This window comes from Salmo salar, chromosome 14 (assembly GCF_965601325.2).
Source record: "Salmo salar chromosome 14, fSalSal1, whole genome shotgun sequence".
Lineage (NCBI taxonomy): Eukaryota > Metazoa > Chordata > Actinopteri > Salmoniformes > Salmonidae > Salmo > Salmo salar.
Genome location: NC_138304.1, coordinates 6,454,623 through 6,470,406, shown reverse-complemented (window position 1 = coordinate 6,470,406; position 15,784 = coordinate 6,454,623). Strand labels below are relative to the sequence as shown.

The 15,784-nt window shown below is 42.6% G+C and overlaps 1 pseudogene; it reads left to right on the top strand.

The window, feature by feature from the left end:
- The first annotated feature begins 4,600 nt into the window (after positions 1-4,600).
- On the top strand, positions 4,601-14,113 carry LOC106568777 (histamine N-methyltransferase-like; annotated as a pseudogene).
- The last annotated feature ends 1,671 nt before the right edge of the window (positions 14,114-15,784 follow it).

Here is a 15,784-nt window from a genome sequence, read left to right as displayed (position 1 = left end):
GCTCTTATCCAGAGCGACTTACATTTCATTTCATACATAATTTTTTTATATTTTTTTTTCGTACTGGCCCCCCGTGGGAATCGAACCCACAACCCTGGCGTTGCAAACACCATGCGTTGAAAACACCATGCAAACACCTGCTCTACCAACTGAGCTACAGGGAAGGCGTCTGCCTTAGCGTTCTGGGAAACTGGTCTGTAGGACAGAGTGAAAACAAAACGGGTAAAGAACATGGCCCCCCTTGCCTGGTGAGGATTCAGTCTCCTCGCCGCCCGGATGTACTCCAGATTGCGGTGGTCAGTCCAGATGAGAAAAGGGTGTTTAGCCCCCTCAAGCCAATGTCTCCACGCCTTCAGAGCCTTGACGACAGCCAACAGCTCCCGGTCCCCCACATCATAGTTTTGCTCCGCCGGGCTGAGCTTCTTCAAAAAGAAAGCACAGGGGCGGAGCTTTGGTGGCGTGCCCTAGCGCTGAGAGAGCACGGCTCCTATCCCAGCCTCGGACGTATCCACCTCCACTATGAACGCCAAAGAGGGATCCGGATGAGCCAGCACGGGAGCCGAGGTAAACAGAGCCATCAGGTGTCCAAAAGCCCTGTCCGCCTCAGCCGACCACTGGTCCCCCCTTCAGCAGTGAGGTAATGGGAGCTGCTACCTGACCAAAACCCCGGATAAACCTCCTGTAGTAGTTGGCAGACCCTAGAAACCGCTGCACTTCTTTACCGTGCTGGGAGTCGGCCAATTACGCACGGCTGAAATGCGGTCACTCCCCATCTCCACCTGTGAAGTAGAAATGTGGTACCCTAGGAAGGAGACGGACTGTTGGAAGAACATACATTTCTCAGCCTTGACGTACAGGTCATGCTCCAACAGTCGACCAAGCACCCTGCGCACCAGGAACACATGCTCGGCGGGTGTAGCGGAGTACATCAGAATGTCGTCGATATACACCACTACACCCTGCCCGTGTAGGTCCCGGAATATCTCGTCAACAAAGGCCTGGAAGACTGATGGAGCACTCATCAACCCGTACGGCATGACAAGGTACTCATAGTGCCCTGAGGTGGTACTAAATGCCGTCTTCCACTCATCCCCCTCCCGGATACACACCAGGTTGTAAGCGCTCCTGAGATCCAATTTTGTGAAGAAGCGCGCCCCGTGCATTGACTCGATTGCACTGGCGATGAGAGGCAGCGGGTAGCTGTACCTCACGGTGATCTGATTGATCCCTCGATAGTCAATACACGGGCGCAGACCCCCATCCTTCTTCTTCACAAAAAAAGAAACTCGAGGAGGCAGGTGAAGTGGAGGGCCGAATGTATCCCTGACGCAGGGATTCGGAGACATATGTTTCCATAGCCGCCGTCTCCTCCTGTGACAGGGGATACACGTGACTCCTGGGAAGTGCTGAGTCTACCAGGAGATTTATCGCACAATCCCCCCGTCGATGGGGTGGTAATTTAGTCGCCCTCTTCTTACAGAAGGCGAGAGCCAAATCGGCATATTTTGAGGGGATGCGAGAAACCCTTCCACCCAAGTGCATACATCCCCCATATACCAGGGACCATCAACTAAATTCCGATTTTTTAAATAAATACATTTTATTGAGGGAATGGTCAAAGGGCCGGAACATAATTATGAATCATTTGTTGACTGCAAATTGATCGCAAGTAGCCCAAACAAATATAATATTTGACTAAAGCATAATAAATTCAAACCTTAACATTTCTTATGATCCCATATATCTATCTCTCTATTATGCGTGGGAATACTTTGGAACAGATGTTCAAAATCACGTTGAGATGATTTACTGGTGTTTTTAGTCTTTTATGTCCAACATTATTCTTTTTTGGGGCTCAAAGACCTTGGGGGGTACAAATAAAATATTAAATCACAGGCCGCCAGGTGGGGACCCCTGCCATATATATTACTACTATTTGTATGCAGTTACGATTATCACAATGTGTGAGCATTTAATAAGCCCCTAAATCAACAAGACAATCCTCCTTATTTGACACCAAACTGAAGAGTGTAATGTTGACTTTGAAAAGGTTAAAGACTTGACTTCCAGGATCCGGTTAAAGTAAAAGTTTTAATACAGAGCTTTGGGGTAGACATGGTCATGTGACAATGCAAAGGCTAATGCAATGATGTGTCTTCATTGTCAATGTTTTATGCTCTTCATTATTATATCATGATTATTCAGTGTCTTCCTGTCATAAAACATTCGTTTATTGTCAGTGTCTAGATTCTGGTAACTGTTGTCCATGACGTTAATTGACAGGGAGCTGATACATTGAAAAATGAAGACAGCGAGACTTTGACCACTTGGGCCATGATGTTCTGTACAGAACGATGGTCATCTGTTTGTCATAAGTGTCTTTTTTGATCTGATAAACAGGGGTGATGGAAAAACACTAGAAAAAGACTTGTACAGAAAGTTCTACCTTTTTAAATACAGTATGTGTAAGCAGGTTAGGCTATTCCTGTTATGATTATAAGCAGAGATATGTAAGGATATGGCATCCGGCCTGGGTTCTCCTCCGTCTTTAAGTTCCCTGCTGTGCTGTGAATTAGTGCATTAGAATGGAGCTCCAACGAGAGCACAGGCTGTAGACATGCAGGGAATACAGATAACAGAGACACAAGACAATGTTGTGTTTGTATTTTGCAGCCTATAATAATTATGACCAGATAGGTTTAAGGTCCTAAAATGTTTCTCTGTATTTCCTACTTTATTTACAGCCATAATTATTCATTTATAATGCAAATTATATTTTTTATTTAATGTTGCTATTTATTTTTATTTAGTCGGTTGTTCATACAACTCATCCCATCAAAATGAATGTGAAATGTGAAAATGCAGTATACAGTATACCATTTCAGCAACTTGCTGAATCAGTTTATGAGTTGATCAGAGACTGAGTGAAGTTTAATCGTGAATATAGCACTGATCTGTGTGGTTTATTTGTGCCTCTGTTGTCTCTTGTGATAATAATTATGGAGATAATGTTGTTCTTCCTTACTAAACAGCAGAGGAACATTTTAATTCATTTCATAATTTGGTTTTACTTTAGTTCTCTGTTTTGTTGTTTGTGTGTGAAAAGCAAGAACATTTACCTCAGAGTATAGATGATTGGTTGACCTGGCTTGACAAAATAGTTTGAGTTGTTGATTGTTAATGGAGTTGTTGATGATGTTATGAACAAGTTGTTTCCCTTTCAGATTGATGCATCATGGATACACACTCTGCATAGATTGACAGACGGCCTCTCACTTAATTTCAATCTATTCAGGGGATGGGGGAAGTGGAGTTAAAATATTTTGTTTAATCCAATTAATTTAGTTAAGATTGTCACTTCTATTTAAGGCTGAAGTGAATTAGAGCAGTAGTATCACAGCCAGCCAGATGAGCAGCCCTGAACACGGCTTCTTGTTAGATCTAATTAATCTGGTTCAGTCTGTTTTAGTCCCAGGCATCAGCTCATTCTGAACAGCTGGGAGATCTAGATCTCAGTTTAATCATGATTTATCTGTTACCGTAGTTACCGCCACACACATCACTTTAATAGCGTTTAATGTTGTTTGACTGATTTGAGTGCAAAGGAAGAACATCATGAATATTAAGGAGATGTTCCGAAAATGAATGAGGAGGTAGATTGACTGGAAACCCAAGTCCCTTGATTAGCTGGTTCATCCTCACATTGTCAAATTGTCCCCATGGGAATTAAAGAACAATACAACCTTAAAAGGATCAGCCTTCCCCCGCTTTCACAAAGAACGAAGTACAGTGGGAGGGGTTATGTTTCTTTGGTGGCACTGTTGTGCTGTATTGCCTTATTGCATTCATATAAATACCGTAATTTCCGGACTATTTAGCGCACCTGAATATAAGCCGCACCCACTGAATTAAAAAAAAAAAAATATTTTGAACATAAATAAGCTGCACATGTCTATAAGCCGCAGGTACCTACCGGTACATTGAAACAAATTAACTTTATACAGGCTTTAACGAAACACGGCTTGTAACAAAAATAAATGGGCTTTAACGAAACACGGTTTGTAACAAAAATAAATAGGCTTTAACGAAACACGGTTTGTAACAAAAATAAATAGGCTTTAACGAAACACGGCTTGTAACAAAAAATAAATAGGCTTTAACGAAACACGGCTTGTAACAAAAATAAATAGGCTTTAACGAAACACGGCTTGTAACAAAAATAAATAGGCTTTAACGAAACACGGCTTGTAACAAAAAATAAAAAATTAGCAGTAAGCTTTAGTTGTCTTTTTGCACTGAGTCAATTCCTCACGCTGCTGTTTCCAACGTCTTATCATCAACTCATTAAGACCAAGCTCCCGTGCAGCAGCTCTATTTCCTTTTCCAACAGCCAGATCAATCGCAAAAAATTGAAAGGGGGAAAAATCCATATATTAGCCGCGTCATTGTTTTAAGCCGCGAGGTTCAAAACTGTGAAAAAAGTTGCGGCTTATAGTCCGGAATTGATGGTACAGTGAATGTGTCCTGTCATACTCATGTGTCCTGTCATTCTCATCTGAAAGGAGTGTAAGATGTGATTGTTTTGACAGACCATTTAGCAATGTCTTATGCTATGAGGAGTCTGGTGGAGGATGATAACAGATACCTCAAGTCCTTCCAGTTGTTCCTGGAATGCTCCTCTGAACATCAGTGCATGCAGGACATCATCCACGTCATCCTGCCTGACATACTAGCCAGGTAACAAGGATGTAGCTAAGACTCTGGGGTGTTTTATGATAGTAGCTACCTGTCCCGATAGCACAATATCCTGCCTTTGTCTTCCCCAGCATTGGAGAGGGAAAAGCCAATCTTAATGTGACGGGAGTCGGAAGTCGAGCAGGTGAGAAATATACAAGGCATTAAAGTACTATAGATAAACAATTCAAATATTTGTTTAACGACATTGATTTACCTAAGAGCATACCAAGTAAAGTAATTTACCTGTTTTATTCTAGGCAGATTACGTCCACCAAGTTCTGCAAATCATAACTGAAGACAATCTATTTTTGGTTCACACAATGTCTGTCACTTATTTGGTAGCTAACATTATTTATAAGATAACATGACTTTATGTCCTGCGGTTCAAACTCTTTCTGTTTGATTCTAGAAGAAAAGCCTTCCTTTAGGGGCCTCAAACTCAACTCTGGACCTCGATGCCAGTTCCACTGCATTTTTTCATTGTTCCCCCTCTAATCAGGGATTGATTTTGACCTGGGACACCACGTGTGTGCAATTAATGATCAGATACAATGAGCAGGCTCTGGACCTCGTAGGGTAAGAGTTGAGTGCCCCTGCTTTAGGGTCTGGTTCCAGCTCTTCATAGGTTGTCTGTGTGTTTCTGATGTTCCCACATTAACAGGTGAGGTTGACCTGGAGATATCTCGGAGCTGCGTCTAAAGCATCTTGCCGTAACCGTGGACAATCAGGTGGTGGAGCCCAGCGCGCAGCAGTAGAGGTCGACCGATTATGATTTTTCAACGCCGATACCGATTATTAGAGGACCAAAAAAAGCCAATGCCGATTAATCGTCCGATTTTTTAAAAATTATTATTATTTATTTATTTGTAATAATGACAATTACAACAATACTGAATGAACACTTATTTTAACTTAATATAATACATCAATAAAATCTATTTAGCCTCAAATAAATAATGAAACATGTTCAATTTGGTTTAAATAATGCAAAACAAAGTGTTGGAGAAGAAAGTAAAAGTGCAATATGTGCCATGTAAGAAAGCTAACGTTTAAGTTCCTTGCTCAGAACATGGGAACATATGAAAGCTGGTGGTTCCTTTTAACATGAGTCTTCAATATTCCCAGGTAAGAGGTTTTAGTTTGTAGTTATTATAGGAATTATAGAACTATTTCTCTCTATACGATTTGTATTTCATATACCTTTGACTATTGGATGTTCTTATAGGCACTTTAGTATTGCCAGTGTAACAGTATAGCTTCCGTCCCTCTCATCGCTCCTACCTGGGCCCGAACCAAGAACACATTGACAACAGCCACCCTCGAAGCAGCGTTACCCATACAGAGCAAGGGGAACAACTACTCCAAGTCTCAGAGCGAGTGACGTTTGAAACACTATTAGCGCGCACCCCGCTAACTAGCTAGCCATTTCTCATCGATTACACCAGCCTAATCTTGGGAGTTGATAGGCTTGAAGGGGTGGGTATAATTTGTGGAACGTTCCAACAGGAATCTGTTCCAAAAAACGTAAAGTAAAAGGTTGCCAACCAACAACGCATACAAAGTTGCAATGCATACAAACCTAGCTAACTAGCTGCCGAATAGGCATCAACTCACCACGTAGCTTATTCTTAATGTTTGTCCATAGGCAACCAGAATGAGGACAGACATTTTTCGGAATAAACGTGACGAGTGAAAAACGCAATGAAATAGACCACTCCCTACCCGGTATCTTATTCTGCCGCTATACAACTTTGTATGCGTTGTTTTTTGGCAACCTTGTTATTTACGAAGTTTTTGGAATAGATTCCTGTTGGAACGTTCCACAAATTATACCCACCCGGCTTGAAGTCATAAACAGCGCAATGCTTGAAGCACAGCGAAGAGCTGCTGGCAAAACGCACGAAGGTGCTGTTTGAATGAATGCTTACGAGCCTGCTGCTGCCTACCACCGCTCAGTCAGACTGCTCTATCAAATATCAAATCATAGACTTAATTATAATATAATAAATACACAGAAATACGAGCCTTAGGTCATTAATATGGTCGAATCCAGAAACTATTATCTCGAAAACAAAAGTTTTTTCTTTCAGTGAAATACGGAACCGTTCCGTATTTGATCTAACAGGTGGCATCCCTAAGTCTAAATATTCCTGTTATATTGACAACCTTCAATGTTATGTCATAATTACATAAAATTCTGGAAAATTAGTTCGCAACGAGCCAGGTGGCCCAAACTGTTGCATATACCCTGACTCTGCGTGCAATGAACGCTAGAGATGTGACACAATTTCATGTTAGCAGGCAATATTAACTAAATATGCAGGTTTAAAAATATATACTTGTGTATTGATTTTAAAGAAAGGCATTGATGTTTATGGATAGGTACATTGGTGCAATGACAGTGCTTTTTTCGCAAATGCGCTTGTTAAATCAACACCCGTTTGTCGAAGTAGGCTGTGATTCAATGAGAAATGAACAGGCACCACATCGATTATATGCAACGCAGGACACGTTAGATAAGCTAGTAATATCATCAACCATGTGTAGTTAACTAGTGATTATGTTAAGATTGATAGTTTTTTATAAGATAAGTTTAATGCTAGCTAGCAACTTACCTTGGCTTCTTGCTGCCCTCGCATAACAGGCAGTTAGTCTGCATTGCAGGCTCCTCGTGGAGTGCAATGTAAGGCAGGTGGTTAGAGCGTTGGACTAGTAACCGAAGGTTGCAAAAATAAATCCCCCCTGAAAAAGGCAGTTAACCCCGTTCCTAGGCCGTCATTGAAAATAAGAATGTGTTCTTAATCTGACTTGCCTAGTTAAATAAAGGTGTAAAAAAAAAAATATATAAAAGAAAAATAATAATAAAAAAATTAATTAAAAAAAATCGGCAAATCGGTGGCCAAAAAAAACGATTACCGATTGTTGTGAAAACTTGAAATCGGCCCTAATTAATCGGCCATTCCGATTAATCGGTCGACCTCTACGCAGCAGTTACACCTTTATAAGGGTATGGTTAGAGTTAGACAGTAGTACAATACAACTATAAAGGTAAAGTAGACTGTAATGCAAGGGTTTACCCGTACCACAATTAAAAGGGTATAACGTTATTACAATTACGGGACTGCAGACTCCAACGGAAAGGTTTAAGACAACTATAAGTGTATATTTTTAATTTCAGTATGATTGTGTAGTACATGTTTCATTCAATGGAATATCCGAACAACTTAATCTTACAGGCACTTTTTATGTTGATTGACTTCATGAGTGTACAAAACATTTCCATGACATAGACTGAACAGATGAATGATCCCTTCACTTGTTAAATCCACTTCAATCAGTGTAGATGAATGGGAGGAGGCAGATTAAATAATCATTTTCACACCTTGAGACAATTGAGACATGGATTGTGTATGTGTGCCATTCAGAGGGTGAATGGGCCAGACAAAATATTGAAGTGCCATGGTAGTAGGTGCCAGGCGCACCAGTTTGTGTGAGGAACTGCAACACTGCTGAGTTTTTGAGATTTTGACGCTCAACAGTTCCCATGTGTATCAAAAATGGTCCACCACCCAAAGGATATCCAGCCAACTTGACACGACTCTGGGAAGCATTTAAATTATTATTATTTTTAAACCTTTATTTAACTAGGCAAGTCAGTTAAGAACAAATTCTTATTTTCAATGACAGCCTTGTTCAGGGGCAGAACGACAGATTTTTACATTGTCAGCTCGGGGATTTGATCTTGCAACCTTTCGGTTACTAGTCCAACACTCTAAGGTAACGGAGCTAAATGACTACCACCCCGTAGCACTCACTTCCGTCATCATGAAGTGCTTTGAGAGACTAGTCAAGGACCATATCACCTCCACCCTACCTGACACCCTAGACCCACTCCAATTTGCTTACCGCCCCAATAGATCCACAGACGACGCAATCACACTGCACACTGCCCTAACCCATCTGGACAAGAGGAATACCTATGTAAGAATGCTGTTCATCGATTACAGCTCAGCATTTAACACCATAGTACCCTCCAAACTCGTCATTAAGCTCGAGACCCTGGGTCTCGACCTCGCCCTGTGCAACTGGGTCCTGGACTTCCTGACGGGCCGCCCCCAGGTGCTGAGGGTAGGTAACAACATCTCCACCCCGCTGATCCTCAACACTGGTGCCCCACAAGGGTACGTTCTCAGCCCTCTCCTGTACTCCCTGTTCACCCATGACTGCGTGGCCATGCACGCCTCCAACTCAATCATCAAGTTTGCAGACGACACTACAGTGGTAGGCTTGATTACCAACAACGACGAGACGGCCTACAGGGAGGAGGTGAGGGCCCTCGGAGTGTGGTGTCAGGAAAATAACCTCACACTCAATGTCAACAAAACAAAGGAGATGATCGTGGACTTCAGGAAACAGCAGAGGGAGCAGCCCCCTATCCACATCGACGGGACAGTAGTGGAGAGGGTGGAAAGTTTTAAGTTCCTCGGCGTACACATCATGGACAAACTGAAATGGTCCACCCACACAGACAGCGTGGTGAAGAAGGCGCAGCAGCGCCTCTTCAACCTCAGGAGGCCGAAGAAATTCGGCTTGTCACCAAAAACACTCACAATCCTTTACAGATGCACAATCGAGAGCATCCTGTCGGGCTGTATCACCACCTGGTACGGCAACTGCTCCGCCCATAACCGTAAGGCTCTCCAGAGGGTAGTGAGGTCTGCACAACGCATCACCGGGGGCAAACTACCTGCCCTCCAGGACACCTACACCACCCGATGTCACAGGAAGGCCAAGAAGATTATCAAGGACAATAACCACCCGAGCCACTGCCTGTTCACCCCGCTATCATCCAGAAGGCGAGGTCAGTACAGGTGCATCAAAGCTGGGACAGAGAGACTGAAAAACAGCTTCTATCTCAAGGCCATCAGACTGTTAAACAGCCATCACTAACATTGAGTGGCTGCTGCCAACATACTGACTCAACTCTAGCCACTTTAATAATGGAAAAATTGATATAATAATAAATGTATCACTAGCCACTTTAAACAATGCCACTTTATATAATGTTTACATACCCTACATTACTCATATATGTATATACTGTACTCTATACCATCTACTGCATCTTGCCTATGCTGTTCGGCCATCACTCATTCATATATTTTTATGTACATATTCTTATTCATTTCTTTACACTTGTGTGTATAAGGTAGTTGTTGTGAAATTGTTACGTTAGATTACTTGTTAGATATTACTGCATGGTCGGAACTATAAGCACAAGCATTTCGCTATACTCGCATTAACATCTGCTAGCCATGTGTATGTAACAAATAAAATTTGATTTTATAACCACTAGGCTACCTGCCGCCCCGCATTAGAGTCAACATGGGCCAGCATCCTTGTGGCCCATGTTGACTAATTTATGCTGTTCTGAGGGCAAAAGCTGCAACTAAATATTAGGAAGGTGTTCTTAATGTTTGTACACTCAGTGTATATCTTCATCTTGTGTAGTTTTGGTGTCCCAGAAACCAAATCTAGATGACATTAAATTCACCTGGAATAAGATGACTGCCACTGAGTTTGACATGGACTGGCGAGAGAAGAACTATACCAAGAAGATGGACTTCATACACATGATACAGGTTAGAACTAACCACATGGATTTGTGTAGTGGATGCCTGGTATGTGTGCTGCAGTACAGTGCATTTGGAAAGTATTCAGACCCCTTCACTTTTTTCACATTTTGTTACGTTACAGCCTTATTCTAAAATGAATTCAATTGTTTCCCCCCCCCCCCCATCAATATACACACTATACACCATAATGACAAAGCAAAAACTGTTTTTTAGAATTTAAAAAACTGAAATATCCATTTACGTAAGTATTCAGAGCATTTACTCAGTACTTTGTTGAAGCACCTTTGGCAGCGACTGCAGCCTTGAGTTTTCTTGGGTATGACTCTACAAGCTTGGCACAGCTGTATTTGGGGAGTTTCTCCCATTAATCAAATCAAATCAAAATCAAATTTATTTTTATATAGCCCTTCGTACATCAGCTGATATTCTCAAAGTGCTGTACAGAAACCCAGCCTAAAACCCCAAACAGCAAGCAAAGCATGTGAAAGAAGCACGGTGGCTAGGAAAAACTCCCTAGGAAAAACTCCCTAGAAAGGCCAAAAACCTAGGAAGAAACCTAGAGAGGAACCAGGCTATGAGGGGTGGCCAGTCCTCTTCTGGCTGTGCAGGGTGGATATTAAAACAGAACATGGTCAAAATGTTAAAATGTTAAAATGTTCATAAATGACCAGCATGGTCAAATAATAATAATCATAGTAGTTGTCGAGGGTGCAACAAGCACGTCCGGTGAACAGGTCAGGGTTCCATAGCCGCAGGCAGAACAGTTGAAACTGGAGCAGCAGCACGGCCAGGTGGACTGGGGACAGCAAGGAGTCATCATACCAGGTAGTCCTGAGGCATGGTCCTAGGGCTCAGGTCCTCCGAGAGAAAGACAGAAAGAGAGAAAGAGAGAATTAGAGAGAGCATATTTAAATACACACAGGACACCGGATAAGACAAGAGAAATACTCCAGATGTAACAGACTGACCCTAGCCCCCCGACACATAAACTACTGCAGCATAAATACTGGAGGCTGAGACAGGAGGGATCAGAAGACACTGTGGCCCCATCCGATGATACCCCCGGACAGGGCCAAACAGGCAGGATATAACCCCACCCACTTTGCCAAAGCACAGCCCCCACACCACTAGAGGGATGTCTCCAACCACCAACTTACCGTCCTAAGACAAGGCCGAGTATAGCCCACAACGATCTCCGCCATGGCACAACCCAAGGGGGGGGGGGCGCCAACCCAGACAGGAAGACCACGTCAGTGACTCAAGCCACTCAAGTGACGCACCCCTCCCATGGACGGCATGGAAGAACACCAGTAGGCCAGTGACTCAGCCTCTGTAAAAGGGTTAGAGGCAGAGAATCCCAGTGGAAAGAGGGGAACCGGCAAGGCAGAGACAGCAAGGGCGGTTCGTTGCTCCAGCCTTTCCGTTCACCTTCACACTCCTGGGCCAGACTATACTTAATCATAGGACCTACTGAAGAGATAAGTCTTCAGTAAAGACTTAAAGGTTGAGACTGAGTCTGCGTCTCTCACATTGGTAGGCAGACCATTCCATAAAAATGGAGCTCTATAGGAGAAAGCCCTACCTCCAGCCGTTTGCTTAGAAATTCTAGGGACAATTAGGAGGCCTGCGTCTTGTGACCGTAGCGTACGTGTAGGTATGTACGGCAGGACCAAATCGGAAAGATAGGTAGGAGCAAGCCCATGTAATGCTTTGTAGGTTAGCAGTAAAACCTTGAAATCAGCCCTTGCCTTAACAGGAAGCCAGTGTAGGGAGGCTAACACTGGAGTAATATGATCAAATTTTTTGGTTCTAGTTAGGATTCTAGCAGCCGTATTTAGCACTAACTGAAGTTTATTTAGTGCTTTATCCGGGTAGCCGGAAAGTAGAGCATTAATCTCTGCAGATCCTCTCAAGTTCTGTCAGGTTGGATGGGGTGTGTCGCTTCACAGCTATTTTCAGGTCTCTACAGAGATATTCTATCGGGTTCAAGTCCGGGCTCTGGCTGGGCCACTCAAGGACATTCAGAGACTTGTCTCGAAGCGATTCCTGCATTGTCTTGGCTGTGTGCTTAGGGTCATTGTCCTGTTGGAAGGTGAACCTTCACCCTAGTCTGAGGTTCTGAGCGCTCTGGAGCAGGTTTTCATCAAGGATCTCTCTGTACTTTGCTCTGTTCATCTTTCCTTCAATCCTGACTAGTCTCCCAGTCCCTGCCGCTGAAAAACATGCTTCACCGTAGGGATGGTGCCAGGTTTTCTCCATACGTGACGCTTGGCATTCAGGCCAAAGAGTTCAATCTTGGTTTCATCAGACCAGAGAATATTGTTTCTCATGGTCTGAGTCCTTAAGGTGCCTTTTGGCAAACTCCAAGCGAGTTGTCATATGCCTTTTACTGAGGAGTGGCTTCCATCTGGCCACTCTACCATAAAGGCCTGATTGGTGGAGTGCTGCAAAGATGTTTGTCCTTCTGGAAGGTTCTCCCATCTCCACAGAGGAACTCTGTAGCTCTGTCAGAGTGATCTTTCTCCCTGACCAAGGCCCTTCTCCCCTGATTGCTCAGTTTGGCTGGGCGGCCAGCTCGAGGGAGAGTCTTGGTCGTTCCAAACTTCTTCCATTTAAGAATGATGGAGGCCACTGTGTTCTTGGGGACCTTCAATGCAGCAGAAATGTTTTGGTACCCTTCCCCAGATCTGTGCCTCGACACAATCCTGTCTCGGAGCTCTACGGACAATTCCTTCAACCTCATGGCTTGGTTTTTGCTCTGACATGCACTGTCAACTGTGGGACCTTATATAAACAGGTGTGTGCCAAATCATGTCATATCAATTTAATTTACCACAGGTGAACTCCAATCAAGTTGTAGAAACATCTCAAGGATGATCAATGGAAACAGGATGCACCGGAGCTCTCATAGCAAAGCGTCTGAATACTTATGTAAATAAGGTATTTATGTTTTTGGTTTTTATAAATGTGGAACAAGTCAAGGGGTCTGAATACTTTCCGAATGCACTGTATGTACCATACATAGCTATTGCTATTCATTTGTATTGCATTATTAAGATCACAATGAGTCTTTTTTATGAGAATAATCAGATAGTTCCTCTGGGTTCCATCCAGATGTATTAGGTGAAGGATCCTTGTGCTACAGTGTCATTCTACCAGAGCCTTCTGGACAAGAAAGGAAAACTATCATTCTGGTGTCTGGTGAGTCAAATAGGTTTATCAGAACCCATGCCTGCCAGAGCTCTGTTATATGTTTTACTTATTGATTTGAATACATACTTGTCTAATAGGAATGTTTGTCTGGCAACAATACAGGGATTCCTGGCATACACATGATACACAAAATCAAAAATACTGTGTGAACTGTTATATTGTTATACTTTTTCTGTAGGTGAGAGTGGCTGGGGGAAGCATTGGAGGACCTTCAAAACCCAGCTGTGTAACACAGAGAGCAGTCACTGTGTCACTACAGGTGATATTAAAACCTACCTGGACTCTAAGACAGTGAGTTTCCAGAGCTACGAGCTACCTTCTCAGATTGATATCACAGAGTGTTTCACTGAGGGGGACCAGAGAGGAGAGCTACCGCTGGACTTCCTGACTGAGGTGTTGAACTTCAGCAGCACGGCTCCTGCAGAGCTCTGGAGCTGCTGAGACACCCAGACTATAGTAAAGAGGTAGAGGGAAGGGTTATCTTCAATAACACCCTGGGCGTGCTGGTCGTTGACCCTCTACAGTAACTAGTTGTTAACCCTTTACAGTAACTTTAAATACTGTAGCAACTATGATGAATTGAGCGACAACATCAGAACCTGACATAAGATACACAGTTGCTTTTTTGATTGACATCTTGTCTAAATTATACATGAATGTATCCTGTATACACTCCAGAATGTACATAGTTTTATCATTACCTCTATCAGTTATGATAAGATATGATCCACCAGTCTACTGAATGACTGCCGATATCAGCATGTTTGTCTCATGCACTCTTAACAATTGGCTAATCAGTCTGTGGAAGTAGTTCATCAATATTTGACTGGCCGTAATCATTTAGCCAGTGTGGATTTTGATTATGTCTCAGTGATATCAAGAGAAGTGGGACCAAACGATGACCAGTCTTACCTTTGTTCAGATGTGCTCTGTATAAAGTAAACTTGTAGTCCATGTACTTACTCTTTTATGTTTTATATATTGTTTGCCCGACACATACAGTATTTGAATAGGTGACCAAGCATGCAATATATTGTTAATGCATTATAGTTTCTAATCAATCTGCTACTTGCATTGTAAGCTATTATTGTATGGTTTTGATACATAGGCCTGCAGGCGCAGAGCTTGAGTATTCTAATGAGATCCGCACCCAAAAAAATACCACATTTGGTCGTTCCAGACCGGACCAAATCTGAACCAGTCAGAGACGTCTATGTTTCATAAATTTGGACAGCAAAGTTCAGTACAGAAGAGCACAGTAGATTACAGTGCAGTGCCGTAGAGTTTAGTTAAGTAGTGTAAAGTACAGTGGGGTACAGCACAATACAGAACATTATACTGTACTAGGAGTGTGAACATGAACGAAATTGGGATTGTTAAATTGCCTTAAACCACATAGGGCAAAATGCTAAACTTACCCTTCTTTCCTGATTCTCCACATATATTAACAGCAAAAGTGAGAACATTCTACTACTTAAGATGCACATGGATTACACCACTGCTTATTACAATGTTGTACGCTTACTAAAGAATATTACTTTTGAATATAGAGTCAAGCTTACACAAAATTTACCAGTATAGCAGTATATGACGGGTGGAACTCCCCCAAAAAACATTTACATAGAAAGAAACAACAAATGAAACAAGAAAGCAATTATTGGATCTTCGTTTTTTTCAAAATCTTAGCATTTGATTTTAAGAAATGTAAGCACTCATCAAATTCTTCTTCTCCTTATTCTGTCTTGCTGCGTAAGAGAAAATGCAGCTCTGTTTCTACCCCTCTCAGGGCAGAGTGCACACAGCCTGCATGTCCTCTCTGGGCAGCCAGGTCTGCCTGTGACGCCCGGTTTCTACAAGGTTATAAGTACCATAATGAACCTAGGGTATCTACAGCCAGGCTGTGTTCACTGAGTCTGTACATAGTCAAGTCAGTATTTTCCTCCGTTTTCTATTAGTCACAGTGATCATACATCTGTTACAGAGTACTACTGGAGACCAAATACCATTCAAGTGTGCTTTGGATTCTCTCCAATAGGTGATATTTTAATTTTATTTTTGTTATAATTTGGTTGGGCCAGATTGCCTGAGTGCTGTCCTAAGGCTTTATTAGTGAATTGAGCCCACCAATAGACTGACGGGCCTTTCTGCCGTCATCATACTCTTCCAGACCGGTAGGTGGCTGTAATGCACCAAATGTT